The 14522-nt window shown below is 45.2% G+C and overlaps 1 protein-coding gene across 1 annotated transcript in view; it reads left to right on the forward strand.

Annotated features, from left to right (window-relative positions):
* The first annotated feature begins 5486 nt into the window (after window positions 1–5486).
* Window positions 5487–14522, forward strand: part of ELOVL5 (ELOVL fatty acid elongase 5) — a 73242-nt gene continuing 64206 nt past the window's right edge. Inside the window, exon 1 of the mRNA XM_070360640.1 lies at window positions 5487–5719. The gene's annotated coding sequence lies outside the window, so the exon portion shown is untranslated. The remainder of the gene's footprint in view (window positions 5720–14522) is intronic.

Raw genomic sequence — 14522 nt, forward strand, 5'->3', positions numbered from 1 at the left:
GAGTCAGTGATGCCATCCAACCATCTCATCCTCTACTGTCTCCTTCTTCTCCTGGCTTCAATCTTTCCTAGCATCAGGCTCTTTTCCAATGAGTCAGTTCTTCGCATCAGGTGGACAAAGTATTAGAGCTTCAGCTTCAGCATCAGTCCTTCCAATGAATATTCAGGACTGATTACCTTTAGGATTGACTGGTTTGATCTCCTTGCAGTCCAAGGGACTCTCAAGAATCTCCAACACCACAGTTAAGACATCTCAAATTCATACCAATCTAAGACAATGGTATGCCTTTTTCATCATAACCAGAGTTATAGTCTTTGTCCTCTTTTAAAAGGTTAGGTATTCTCATAGAATGTGTTAACTTTTCAGATTTTTAAAAATTTTATTTATTTGCTTATTTATGGCTGCGCTGGGTTTTCATTGGTGAGTGCACGCTTTCTCTAGTCGTGGCGAGCCCCAGGGGCTACTCTCTAGTTGTGGTGCTCAGGCTTCTCATTACGGTGGCTTCTCTTACTGTGGAGCACTGGCTGTTGACATGTGGGCCTCAGTAGCTGCGGCTCACGGGCTCTAGAGCACAGGCTAAATAGTTGGGGTGCATGCACAGGCTTAGTTGCTCCACGGCATGTGGGACCTTCCAGGACCAGGGATTGAACCCATGTCCCCTGCATTGGCAAGCAGATTCTTAACCACTGGACCACCAGGGAAATCCCTAACTTTTCAGCTTTTAACATTTCATAAAGGTGGCAGGAAAAAATTTCATAATGGGGAACAGAAAAATAATACCCATCAATAGTCATTTTAAAAATTATTGTACTTGGTATTTTTTTTTCTCTTAGACTTCATTTTTGGCCAAGTGGTAACCTAGTACAAACATATCTTACTGATCTGCGTTTCAGTTTTCTATTCATTTGTTTCTCAATTTATTCACTGAATAAGTGTAAGTGTTGCCTGAGGTCCTAGCAGGTGCCCAGCAGTGTTCCAAGTGCTGAGGTTTCAAGCAGTGGTGAAGAGAACAGTCTGTGCTCTCAGTAAGTTAATGGGGGGATGAGGATAAATAAATATTAAAAGTGAACCTATGCTATGTCTGATAATAAGTGCTAGGGAGAAAAAAAAAAAACAGAGTAAAAGCTTCCAGAACAGGAGAGGCAAAGAGGGAGATGTTACAAATTTAGAGAGTGATCAAGGAGAACTCTCTAAAAAGAGGACATTTAAAGAGATCAGAGTGAAGCCAGGGTGCAAGCCTTGGAGATTTCTGGGTTAGATTATTCTGGGCAGGATTTTGCTGATGCATGGAGATAAGATGTGAAACAGAGAGGAGTTAAACATAATTCTAAGGTGTTTGTTTTGAAAACACCCCAGAGGGAGCAAGTCTGGGGAAAAATCAAGAGCTCATTTTTTTTTATTATTCTCCGTTTGAGATAACTTTTAGACAGACACCAAGAGAAGGAGTCACTAATAGGCAGTTAAGAATATAAGTCTGGAATTCAGGGGAAAGGTCCAGGCTGGAGAAACTACATTTTAGAGTTAGTAGCAGCAAAGCCATTAAAGGGGGAGTGAGTGATAACATCACCTGGGAAGTAAAGATAGAGATGAGGACACAGATCCTTTCTTTCATTATCCAGTTGCTCCTAGATAGAGTACTAAATACTCTAAAATGAAGTGGAGAAGACAAGACCAGAGAATCCAGAAATAGTTCAAATTGTTTACATTCGGCAGATATTTATGAGCATCTGCTATTTGCCAGAGGTTCTGCTAGTTGTTGGGTAGCAACATGGTAGCCAGGCATGGGCAGTGCCTTCCAGTAGCTCACATCCATCAAGATGACAGGAATAGAGATAAATCTGGGTACATGTTGACCAGCAATAAAGAGGAGTGGCAGCAAAGTAACAGTGGGAGCACGGAACTAATTCCAAGGTCTGAGAAGGAAAGGAAACTGCCTTTTAATCTCTCTCTCCAGCAAAGACAAAGCAGGCCAATGGGAACCCCACAAACAAGATAACAGAAAACACAAATTAGAAAAGAAGAAAAAAGTAGGATCACAGGGAAGAAAAACAAAAGGCAGAGATTGAATAGCGTCAACCTTAGCTATAAACTAGCTTATGAAAGTGAAAATATTAGTCACTCAGTCATGTCTGACTGTTTGGGATGCCATGGATTGTCCCTGCCAAGTTCCTCTGTTTATGAAATTCTTCAGGCAAGAATACTGGAGTTGGTTTCCATGTCCTCCTTCAGGGGATCTTCCCAACCCAGGAATCGAACCCAGGTCTCCTGCATTACAGGCAGATTCTTTACCATATGAGCTACCGGTTAACTAGCTTAGTGGCCTATATTTTAACCAGAATTCAAATGTCTAGAGGCAAACAGGGGCTTATATTTTATTACAAAGGACAGGTTTCACTGAGTTGTGCAAATACCTTCTCAGCATATATAGTATTTCATCTTTAAATCAAACAACACTCCTTAGAATGGTATGCTGATGAAACTTTCAATCATATTTCTTAATTCAACTTCAGATGTTATAATAATAGAAAAAAATTTCCAATATTTCTCAATACTGAAGCAACCTTCTGATACAAATGGAAGTGTATGGTTGGAGGAGGTCTGGGATCACTGAAGGAAAAATGTTGCCAGAATTTTAAAAATAGAGAAAAGCAGGAGGAGGAAGAGGAGAAGGAGTAAAATAGTCAACTATTACATGAAGGTAATTCAACAGTCCCTTTTGGGGGTACTCCATGGATGCTTTATGGAACCAAGCAAGAGTTACAGGGCTTTGTATGGCACCTACTTAGGTTCATTTTTGAAGGGTTGGTTGTCAAGTTTGGAATGACTTCACCAAAGGGTGTAGGACCCAACTTGGCCAGGAAGTTGATTCTGACACTCACTAACATACTTTTCTTGAACCCTGGCATGGAGTCCTAGCCATTCTTTTGATTTTGGGGGAAAAAAAATATAGCCACAGTTAAGTTGAGAGCCATTTCTTACAACTTTATCCATGAATGTGATGGTGCAACCAGAGGGAGTAACTCATACTGAAGTCATGGTAGCCAGTTTACACTGCACGGCATAAGATGAGTTAGGTGAGGGCAGAAGTTCCTCCCTGAATTATATATGTATTGGGAGCCCTAAGTCTTTGGATGGGGAGAGAATGAGAACACGACCTTACTAGCTTAAGTTTGAGAGGAGTCAACAGTCTTGGGACATATCTGTCTGACAGAGTTTTGGAGTTCAGGAGCAGGAAATGGAAGTAAGTACCAGTGTGATGATGGTGAGGCAGGGATAAGAGCTCACATACTTATTAAAAACATATTTACTAAGCTCTTATTATATATCAGGACTGTAGTAATATCTAAGAATAAATAATGATCAAAATTCAACACATAGGAAACTCCCTTCCAATAGACTTTACAGTCTAAAGTAGGGGTCTTGAAAGTGGAGGAACAAGCACCCCACAGACTGAACAAGATGTGACAATCAGGAAGCTACAATGCAGAGTGAAAAATGCCCTAATGGAAACCAAGATACACAGATAGTAACTAAGGCATGTCTGTCAAGAGCATGTGAAAAGACATCCTTTGGGAGATAGGAATAAAATAAACTTTATATTTACTTTTGTCTTAAAATGAGAAAAAATATTTAATATTTAATGTATGACAATGGTTATATAAGTTCATGTGCATGCGTGCTAAGTCTCTCCAGCCGTGTCTGACTCGGTGTGACCCTATGGACTGTAAGCACATCAGGCTCCTCTGTCCATGGGATTCTCCAGGCAATAATACTGGAGTGGGTTGCCATGCCCTCCTCCAAGGGAATCTTTCCAACTCACAGATCAAACTCAGGCCTCTTATGTCTCCTGCATTGGCAGGTGGATTCTTTACCACTAGCACCACCTGGGAAGCCCATGTAAGTCCATAATTAAAAATAAATACAGATTTGGTGGCTCAGATAATAAAGTATCTGCCTGCAATACAGGAGTCCTGGGTTCGATTCCTAGGTCAGGAAGATCCCCTGGAGAAGGAAATGGCAACCCACTCCAGTATTCTTGCCTGGAGAATTCCATGGACAGAGGAGCTGCGCAGGCTACAGTTCATGAGGTCTCAAAGAGTTGGACACTGAACGACTAATCAACAACAGATATTTTGATAGTATGGGTTTAAAACATTTTATTGATAGGTAAACACAATAAAAACAATTCTGTGTGGTATAAAACTTGAGATTTTTGGAATAGCAAGTTACATTTGAAAATTTTAAAACCTGGAAAGATAGATTTGGATAGGGTGACAGAGAGTTGAACCAGCTCTGGCCTTGAACTTCCAGCAGAAGAATGAAGAGTAAGGGATTCATCTTTGCTCAACTCTTCTATGCCTCTGACAGATGCTTTTTCACATGCCCCTTGACAGAAAGTGATTCATCAATTTATGTATCTTGGCTTCTGTCAAAGCAGTTTACCGTTCTGTACAGTAGCTGTCTCCTGACTGTATCATTTTACTTGGGGAGGGAATTCTTGCAGTTTTTTACACCAAGCATAATATTGCAAACTGCAGTCAGTGTTTGTGGAGTAGGATGGCAATCAGATATTAAAAAATCTTAGTTATTTGTGTATGTTTACATTATCTAATTTGTGTATAGTTTCAACATCTTAATTCTTAAGGCAATGGGCAATGGCTCAGTGCCTGGAACACACCTGGCACGTGATAAAAAGTATGTAAGATAAATTTGTCTGCATTAAATAGTTGGCTATGTCGGATCCATGGGCTTTGGGTAACAGAAATACAATTAGAGTGCACTGGGAGAAAGGTTTAATTTCTGAGACCTGACATGAAGAAAGTATAGGATACTAGGATGATGAAGGCCTTAAATTATCCAAATATCAATTAAAAACAGCAAGGATCTACTCATGCCCCAAACACAAAGCACTTTGTCTTATGTGCTTGTATTTGTCTAGTTGAAAAGATGTCACTTACTCCCTCACCTTATTTCCTACAAAAAGTCTTGAGGAGAAATGGAGTTGGCAGTGATCACTAAGGGAAAATCAGAATCCCTAAGAAAAATCACGGTAAATCTACCAACAGGGAGTTAAGCTGCAGCACCAGTTTCTAGCGCTTTTTTTGTTGTTGTTGCTGCCCTATTTCGTTAGCTCTAGTACGTCCGTAGGCATTTAACCCTTTCATCTAAAACCAAGAACTGGCTCCCTTCCAGAGCCCGCGAGGAGACAGCACCACAGTGGGCGTCTGCCGTCCAAACGCAGCCACACAACCCTGCCAGGCCTGGCACTGAGAGAAACAGAGTTCAGGGCATCGGGAACTTCACCGGTGCTATTGCGCAGGCTCTGCGTTCCACGCAGGCTTATTAGGAAGAAAGCGGATAAAATTGTCCAGAGACACGTGAACCAGAGGGGACCAACCCGGACCACTGCTCTCCACTGCATCGGATTCTGGAATTTACAATCACGAAAGTTCTATTGTTTCACGATTGGCTCCCGGGCCGCATGACATCATAGCGCTAGATTCGGCCTCCGGACGGCGATTGGCTGGCCGCGCCATTGTGACGTCACGGTCAGCCCACGTTCTGATTGTAGATACCCGGCGCCTTCCTCTTCTCATCGCGGCTGCTCCTGCTGGCCGGTACCTCCCTCCAGCCTCCTCCTGGCTCGGCTGGTCCCGGGGCTCCGCCGCCACCTCCGCCTAGCCGCTTCTCCGAGCCGCCGCTGCGCTCGGCCTAAGAGGTAAGCGGGCGGCTCCGGAAAACTTTGGCTGGCCGCCGCTCGGCCATGACACCCGCGCCGGCGCGCAGCCGGGACCCAGGGATGCGACCCCGCTGTTGGGTTCTGAACCCGGAGCGCACGAGCGACTGCCGGCCCGGCCCGCGCTGCGCCCGCGTGGCGAAGGAGCCCGCCGGACCCGGGTCTCAGGGCGCGACGGCAGGCGCCCCGGCCGTTTCTGCGAGATGCTGTCTCACCTGTTTAGCGGTGGAAGCCGCCGGTAGACGGTGTGCCCACTGACTGGCGCGGCGGGAACGCACCCGGCTCGCCTACGGGAGGCAGGGCGGGTGGGCTCTGAGCTCGAGTTCACCCGCCCGGGTTAGATGAACGCGCGGCCGGAGATTCAGGGAAGAGCCCGAGAGCGATCGCGCTTCCTCGGAGAACAAAACCCGCGTGAGCCGGGAGGACCACGGCGGGGCCAGGAGGTCGCAGCGCGGGTCGGTCCCCTCGGGCCTTTCGTTTTTTCTCTTGCCCTCCCGCCTCTGCCCCCGCCCCGGAGGCGAGCCCGCTAGCCTGGGAACACTTCGGTTTTTATTAAAACCAGATAACTGTGGCCAGGGGTCCTCGGAGAGGATGAGGCCGGTGGGGAAGCGCGGGGGCGGAGACTCGGGAACCACCTGGGCTACTCTTGAGGGAATCGGGGCGCAAGGGCGGTGGGGTCGCGGGCTGGAGCGGCTCGCAGCCGGGTCGTGTCTGCTGTGAGTAGCAAGGAAAAGTCCTCTTTTACAGTTTAAACGCAGATAAGACTCGCCCCCCACCCTACCCCAGCGTTCGCAAGCCCGCCTCGGGGTGGTGGGAGTCGTGCCTGGAGCAAGACTTGTTCTTCAGAACTGTGTCTTGCCACCAACCGTTCCGTGCCCTTGCACTTTTAGGGTGATGGTTTCCCCTGCTCACGACTGTAGTTGAGCTCAGCTCTTGGCTTCTTGATTGCAAATGTGGATAATGCACTTGGCCCACTTTGGGGTGGGGGTGGGGAGTCCCGAATGGAAGAATCCAGTGCATGACCTACGAACTGGGCTGCGGAACCTAGGGTTGCGACGGGAGAGTGGTGGGGAGCCTTAATTCTTTAATAGCGGGACCGGTGGCAGGAAGTGCTTTCTTTATAGGCTGGCACGGAAGAGCTCGTGTTCCTTGTTAGGTTTTGTAACTTGTTTCCCTAACCACTCAGTAGATAACCTGTTGGGTGCGCTTGTTTTGCTTGCACCTCTCAGCCAACAACACTGGGGCAGAATCTAGAGATACGGACACAACCGGTTTGGCGTTCGGTGGCTGTGGATGAACAGTTTAACTTTGCATCCGCGGTGAGGGGACAAGCGCATCACTGTTTCAGTCCGCTTGGATGCTGCCTGGGATTCTCCAGGGAAAGCTCAGTACTTGGAAGAGAAAAGTCATTCATGTCCCTTTTGCATTCTTACCCTAGATTATAACTTCTCATTGACAGGAAGTTTTTCTGGACAGATTCTCTTTTTCGCATTTCTTTTTTGTTTCTAACTGAAGACAAAAGGAGAAATGTTATTGATGGTTACTGATGGCTAGTTTTACAGAATATAGAATAGAACTTAGCTGAAAGTGAAAGTAGAAAGTGTATTAAAATTTGACGGTCAGATTTTTTTTCAAGAGAAGTACATTACTTCAGACTCTGTCCTCAGCTTCTTGACTCAATTTCGAAATCATTTCTGTTCAGGGTTTCATGTTCCAGAATTGCTAGGGATTCCATGAGATGATACAGCTGAAAGTGCCCAGCATGGGGCTTGCCAAATAGTGGTTTGATAAATGTTTCTTCTTCACTTATTTTTCTTCTTGGGGAAGGGAAGTGAGGTTTAGGGGATGTGGCCAGGAATAAAGCTGGAGAATCTCAAATAACTGGGAAAATATTTAAAATTAGGTTTTCACAGACACTAATTCCAGTATTCCAACAAAGCTGTTTTTGAAAATGAGGTGAGTTATCTCTTTGCCTGGGATCTACTGAGCTTTTTCTTTGGGGGGAGTGGTGTCAGAATTCTTAATTTGGGGGTGTTTGCAAGGATCTCTTTGCCACTACCTCCTCGTTTTCTCTCAGCATAACTGTTGATTGTCCTCCTGTTTGTAGAAGTGAGTATCAGTCCTTGGGTGTCTTATTTCCAACTTGAATTACAGAAATCACAGCAAAGCTGTTTACCATCTTTAGGGTGACTTTGATGCCTAAGTAGATAGTATAGAGTATGAATGATGGTTTTACTTTTTACTCAGCCCCTTACTCGGCCACATCCTGTCCCTCTCCCCTAAGAAAACTTCTAATTATTTTTAAGCCCTCCTCTGTGCCTACCAACTCTTCTGTTACTGATGGGAACAGTTACTGTTTCCATTAGTTACCCAGTGGGTTTGTCTTTGCATACATTCAGTTTCAGGTATTACTGATGTGGGCACCTTCCTGTTAATAGTTGCTTTCCATAGATAATTCTTACATCCACCCTGTGGGAAGTTATATCCCCTACCTCTTTTATAAAGAATTGAGAACTGAGGCCTAGAGATGCCAGGTGACTTGTCCAAATCATGTAGATCTGTCTCCTGCAACTTACCTGCCCCGTCCTCTGTCCTTGTGCTGCTCGGATTTGTTCAGTGGGCTCTGCCCTTTATGTAACTCTGTTACTCTGTAACTTAAAAATCTAACCTCATGAATAAAGGTCCATCTTCAAGCCATCCAAGATTAACAGTTCGCCATCTTTCACATCTGTAAAGTCTGTTCCTTCCTTTTAGCCCACATTTGATTCACTCTTTCTATCAGTTTATTGGCTTGTCAGCTACTGAGTGTGTGCTGTGTGTGTGTCTTGGGGTTGTATACAAAGCTGAACAACACAGTTTCTGAAGTAGCTTATACTTTAATCCTTTTACACCTGTACTTAATCTGCACCTTATACTAGAAGGGGATCAGAAGCAGATTTCTGAGAGGGGGCTTTTCTCACTGTATCTGGGAAAGCTTTATGGCAGAGCTTGCCAGGTCATCAGCGCCTCACATTGCCCAGCTGGTTAGTATGCTTTCTGTGCAAGAGACAGAGAACCCAGTGCCAGATGGACTTAAATGACCACCTGACCTGAAAAGTCCCAAAGGCAGAACTTATGTTCTGTTTCTCTGAAGTCTTCCCAGATGTTTGTTAGGTCCATAGGCTGATCTTGCAAGATGACTGCCAGTTCCAGTCTAGACCCCCTATTACCATATTCACATATGGGAACTGCGGCCACCTTCCAGAGAGGGTCCTTGGCCTTGATTTAGGCCTTGGTTACTTGAAGTAATAACTAGAAGAGTGGAAATCTGATATCCTGGGACCTATCCCAAACTGAGGAAGTGCATTTAAGTTTCACCACACCTACCTGGCTGCTAAACTACACCTTCAGGGTAAGTCTCTGTGGATATAGGGGTGTGCCAGTATTGGCTATAAGGGCCACCAAGGATGTCAGGCCCCATCAAAGAGAGGATTGAATTAAATGAAACAGAACGGAATCCACATTTGAATTTCACCTTACCCATCATAGAGGAATCTTACAGGTGCACAGAGAACAGGCATTCTTGGAGAGAAAGTTTAGAGAGCCGACAAGTGCATCATTGGGCATTAAAGCAAGTAGCCCAGATGCATGAAGCTGACAGGCAGAAGTGGGAAGAAAGGTTAGTAAGACAAGTTGTTGATAATAAGGGCTAACTTTTATTAAACTATTACTACGTGTCAGACTCTGCATTGAGCTCTTACATGGATTTTTCTCAAGTACTATTAGTTGGTACTCTAAGCATTCCCACTTTACAAGTGAGGAAATGGAGGCTCAGAAGTTTAGACGCTTGCCCAAGGTCACAAAGCATTCTAGCCTGGGTGGTCTTGACCTCCTAGCCTATTGTCTTTCCTGAGATGTTGTCACAAGACCACTGAGGCTTTTGGACTGGAAGGAGTGTATCCTGAATGTTGTGCTCCAAGGACATGAGTATTGTCAGAGTGCGTGGGGTGGATTGGTGAGGATGGACATGGGGGATATGAGGGTGGACTGGGAGGCTGTTGGAGTAGGCCAGGCAGTGGTGAGGCCTCACCTGGAGCCACGGCCACGAGCACATACTGGAGCGAGCTAATCATTTGAGAATGTCTCTAGGAGAAGATCTACGCAACTTGAAGACCAGCCGGATTGAGGGCCAGCAAGAGGAAGGGTGCTCTCCGGCGTGGGGGTTAGAAGAACTGCAGCGTCATGGAGGGAGGGAGAGGAGGCTTTGTTCTCCATTGGAAACATCTCAAGGGCCCATGATCCATCCAGACAGGCTCTTTCTCCCGCTCTGGTCCCCATTCCTCTTTGCAGCCAGTGTTTGTCTGCCACATTAGAAAGATGTGTTTCCACCACATTTCATCCATTTTCAGGCAGTTTTTCACGTTTTAACATACCTGGGTAGTGATGCATCTTGTAATCAGTGGCATGGTAAAATCACACGAGCCCTCTTTCCTGTTTTAATATTACTGAAATCAGGGTGCTTGTGGATGAGAAAAGGAAAGTCTCAGTACTGGTGAGCTCGTGGAGTCAGTTGCTGGCAGAGTAAGAACCAAGGCCTCTGGGTCCTCTCATCCACTGAATTACCTAAACTCACATAAAATAAACATTGCCTTGTAATACGGGATTATAGTAAAGCACATGCATATTCCTTTGTTTATTGAAACGGAAGTAATCTGAGAGGTTTGGAAGGTACAGTGGTTTGGGTAGGATGCCTTGTCCTTGTATGGCACCCGGCCGCCCTGGTTTGTTATCCTAAACCTGCCTTCAACCTTAAATCAATTCTGGGCGTTGGTCCTTTAAAACTAAACAGTTATACCAAGGTGAATTTCAGGATCCTTTCAGAACGAAAATTTTTTATGTTCGCTTTTGCAGAGAGCAAATCCTTTGCTTCTGTTTGATCAGGGATAGAGAATCAAAGTTGAAATCCTTTAGGTCTTTGAAAGGTAGATGTCAGAAATCAGGGATGGAAATTACAGTTTTCTCTTTAAGAAGTTAAACGTAACCGCTGGAGTTACTCCGGCCTAGCAGAGTTAGTTGTTCAGAAAGGTAGACCCGCCTCATATTGGGGTTTGTGTCATAGAAGCGCCTTCCCACCCCACCCTGATTTCAACCCATAAACGTTACCATTACCAAGCCGCTTGGTTCCTTCTGACATGTTTCCTCCATGAGGATACTTTTATTTGACTCAAATACATTTGCTTTTAAAATTGTGTGGCCCCTGGATTGAAAATAGTCGTACTTGCTGAGCTTTTAGGAAGACTGAATCCTGTCCTCCCTGCCCGCTCCCCTTCTGGTCCCAGTTGAGCGCAGTGATGTGTGATAACCCCAGTGTTCCTTGTATCTTGTTAGACTTCAGTACCTTTTGTTTGATGTCTTCTTAATGACTGGGGTTTAGAGAATAGTTTTTCACTTAAGATTTCTAGTGCTGGGACTCTCATGCTTTCTCTGATTAGAATAACCATTTTCTTGAAACAACTGCAGCTTCAAATGACAATCCTGATACTAATTCACGCCCTCTTGTGAGCACATGCTGGTTACAGGTTCCATCTCTATGTTACAGTTCTTCCCCCGTTGTCAACAGTTTCACCCTGTCCGAGCTAACCTCTGATATGTGCATACTGCTGCTGCTGCTAAGTCGCTTCAGTCGTATCTGACTCTCTGCAACCCCATAGATGGCAGCCCATCAGGCTCCCCGTCCCTGGGATTCTCCAGGCAAGAACACTGGAGTGGGTTGCCATTTCCTTCTCCAATGCATGAAAGTGAAAAGTGAAAGTGAAGTCGCTCAGTCGTATCTGACTCCTAGCGACCCCATGGACTGCAGCCTACCAGGCCCCTCCGTCCATGGGATTTTCCAGGCAAGAGTACTGGAATGGGTTGCCATTGCCTTCTCCGGCGTGCATACTAAACAGACCTAATTAGAGCCACACTGCAGAGTTGGCCACTCCGGTTCTTATCTTATCTGAATTATCCTGAACCCTGAAGTACCTGTTCCTTTTGTCTTGGCACAGCACATGCTCCTACAAAGTAATTGTTGTCAATTTCTCCTTCCCCAAAGAATAGTTCTCATGACACCGAATTCAATAATTATTCATTTGCTTCGCTGGGAAGTTTCGCCATGTGCTGATGTCCCTTGGGGATAGTATTTAGGGTACCTCTGCTTCAGGCTTTGGCAGAAAAAGTACATTACCTGAATATTTATAGGGGCTGTTGACACTTGTATCTACCCTGTTTTTGAGCTGATATGTACCTCTGTGAAAGTTTGAGTTTACCTGTTACAAAACTTCCAAATGTTTACTATGGATCTAAAGTGCATTTATTAAAAGTATCTACTGCTGCTGCTGCTGCTAAGTCGCTTCAGTCATGTTCGACTCTGTGCAACCCTGTAGACGGCAGCTCCAGGCAGAACACTGGAGTGGGTTGCCATTTCCTTCTCCAATGCATGAAAGTGAAAAGTGAAAGTGAAGTCGCTCTGTCATGTCCGACTCTTAGCGACCCCATGGTCTGCAGCCTACCAGGCTCCTCCATCCATGGGATCTTCCAGGCAAGAGTACTGGAGTGGGTTGCCATTGCCTTCTCCAAAAAGTATCTACTACATGCTTTTAAAAGTTAGCAAACCAGTAGGAAGGGGACTGGAGAAGAGGCCTTTCAGGTTAGCAGCTGCAGGGAACCAGGGGTCCAGCTCTGCCCTGAGAGCTGGACAGGCATTGGTGGGCCAATCACTCCACCTCTTTGAGACTTCTGTGCCTAGTTTGGGGTGGAGGGGCTGTTGAGACTATCAGTATTATACCTAAAAGTTAAGTAGGGGACTGACTGAATTTGATGAGCATCATTTAAAAAAAATCTCTCTATTGACTAGAATGTTCACTGAAGCATTGTTTATAATAGAAGATTGAGTCAGCTGAGTAATGTTCTTCAGAAGAATAAATGATGCTGCAGTTGGGCAGTGTAATACTTCGGGACTTATGAAGAGGATGAGGCCTCTCTGTGGGTGCTACATATACTACATGTTAGGTACTTTTCTAAGGTGCTTCACCACCAAGGCTCCCCCATGAAATCGGTACCCCCAGTTTTACAGATGAGGAAACTAAGGCACAGAAAGGTTAGGTGACTTGTTCAAGGCTTCCCAGCTAGCAGGCGACAGAGGCAGGGTTCGCATCCAGCCTGGTCGAAGGCGTCCAGCATCAGTTTCCTTGTTTGGCCCCAGGCCCACCTGGGTTTGATCTACAAGATATGTAAAACCTGAGGGCTGTGGGCTGGGAGGGAAGGGCACCCTCATCCTCTAGGGAACCTCCAGATTGTCTGCTTCCCCTTGGGTAGAGATGTACATCGTGTGTGTTTTGAAACATCTAGGTCATTCTGACACAGGCCTGATTAAAGGCTGCTTGTTCAGGTTGTTGAGACTAACACCTTCCCCACCCCTTTAGTTCTCTTGGGATTCTTTCTCTTTTAGGACTTCTTAGTTTTCTTTCTGGGTGTGGGTCACTAGGCCTGACAATATTATGATGGCTCTAAGTACCATAATCCCTAAAATATGAGGATCACAAAATTCAGAGTGGTTTATGTATTAGCATGGAATGTAACCAGGTGGTGAAATAACCATTGGCTGTAGAGGAGATGATAGATAATTACTGGGTTGTGTTTGCTTTTAAATATGCCACATTGTAGGCTTTTTTCTTTTTTAAATACATTTTAACTCTGCCTGTTATTCTTTTCATCCCCCTCGCACCCCACACCCAAACAATTATAAAATGTGGGGGTTTAGATTGAATTTTTTTATATAAAAAAGAAATGTGTTTTCCTGTCATATCTATATTTATGTTACACTGTTTGAATTAAAATCTAAGACCTTTTCTCTCGAGGGGGTGCATAACTTATCTTTGTTAATTATGTTCCTCCATTCTCTCTTCATTTCAGCTGAGGCTGTAACACTGCGTTTGTATATTTTGTATGAATTATCTTGGAGATCCTGATAATTTATTTTGAATATTCAAGTAATCACATCAGTTAAGAGGCTGCAGTCAGATTTAGAATTACAAGCAGCTGCTCACAGCAGCTGATGTTGCTTAAAAACCTCTTAAATGTTTGTCTCCCGGCCACTTGCAATTGCAGTCTGATTTGTATATTAGAAATGGGGTTGCAGTAGAGCTCACTCTCCTGAAGCCGGGCTTCAAGGGACCAGTTAGAGACTTGCAGAGAATCGCCTGTCCTCATCAGTGCAGCCGTTGATTGTCTGCAAGTCTGCTTCATCCAAGAAGGTGGTTGCCTTAAAACAGGTCAGAGCTTCTCCAAATAGCCCCTTAAGTACAGTGTTTCAGGACTTCATGTCCCGGAGAATGCTTTATGTACTGTGCTTGTTATGGCAGCTCCTTTCTGTTTGCTTCGCAAGACATAGTAGGTTTGGAAGAGGCTCAGGAACCCACTCCAGTGTTCTTGCCTGGAGAATCCCAGGGACGGTGGGGGCTGGTGGGCTGCCATCTGTGGGGTCGCACAGAGTCAGACATGACTGAAGTGACTTAGCAGCAGCAGCAGGGACCCCAGAGGAAGGTGGCTCTGAATGCAGAGTGATGGTAGGTGCCCTACATCGGGCCCTGGTACGGAGCTCCATGCTTGAGTGTACCATCGTTTTGCAAATGGGACTGGCATGTTATAAAGGACTTCCAAAATTCAAAATATAGATGAATCGTTGCAAAGTACTGTTGGAAACCCAATCTCAGTGGGTGATTGCCTTGCCCACGGATTCACGTATCCACCTGCCCACCTGCTGTCC

This window comes from Bos mutus, chromosome 23 (genome assembly GCF_027580195.1).
Source record: "Bos mutus isolate GX-2022 chromosome 23, NWIPB_WYAK_1.1, whole genome shotgun sequence".
Classification (NCBI taxonomy): Eukaryota; Metazoa; Chordata; class Mammalia; order Artiodactyla; family Bovidae; genus Bos; species Bos mutus.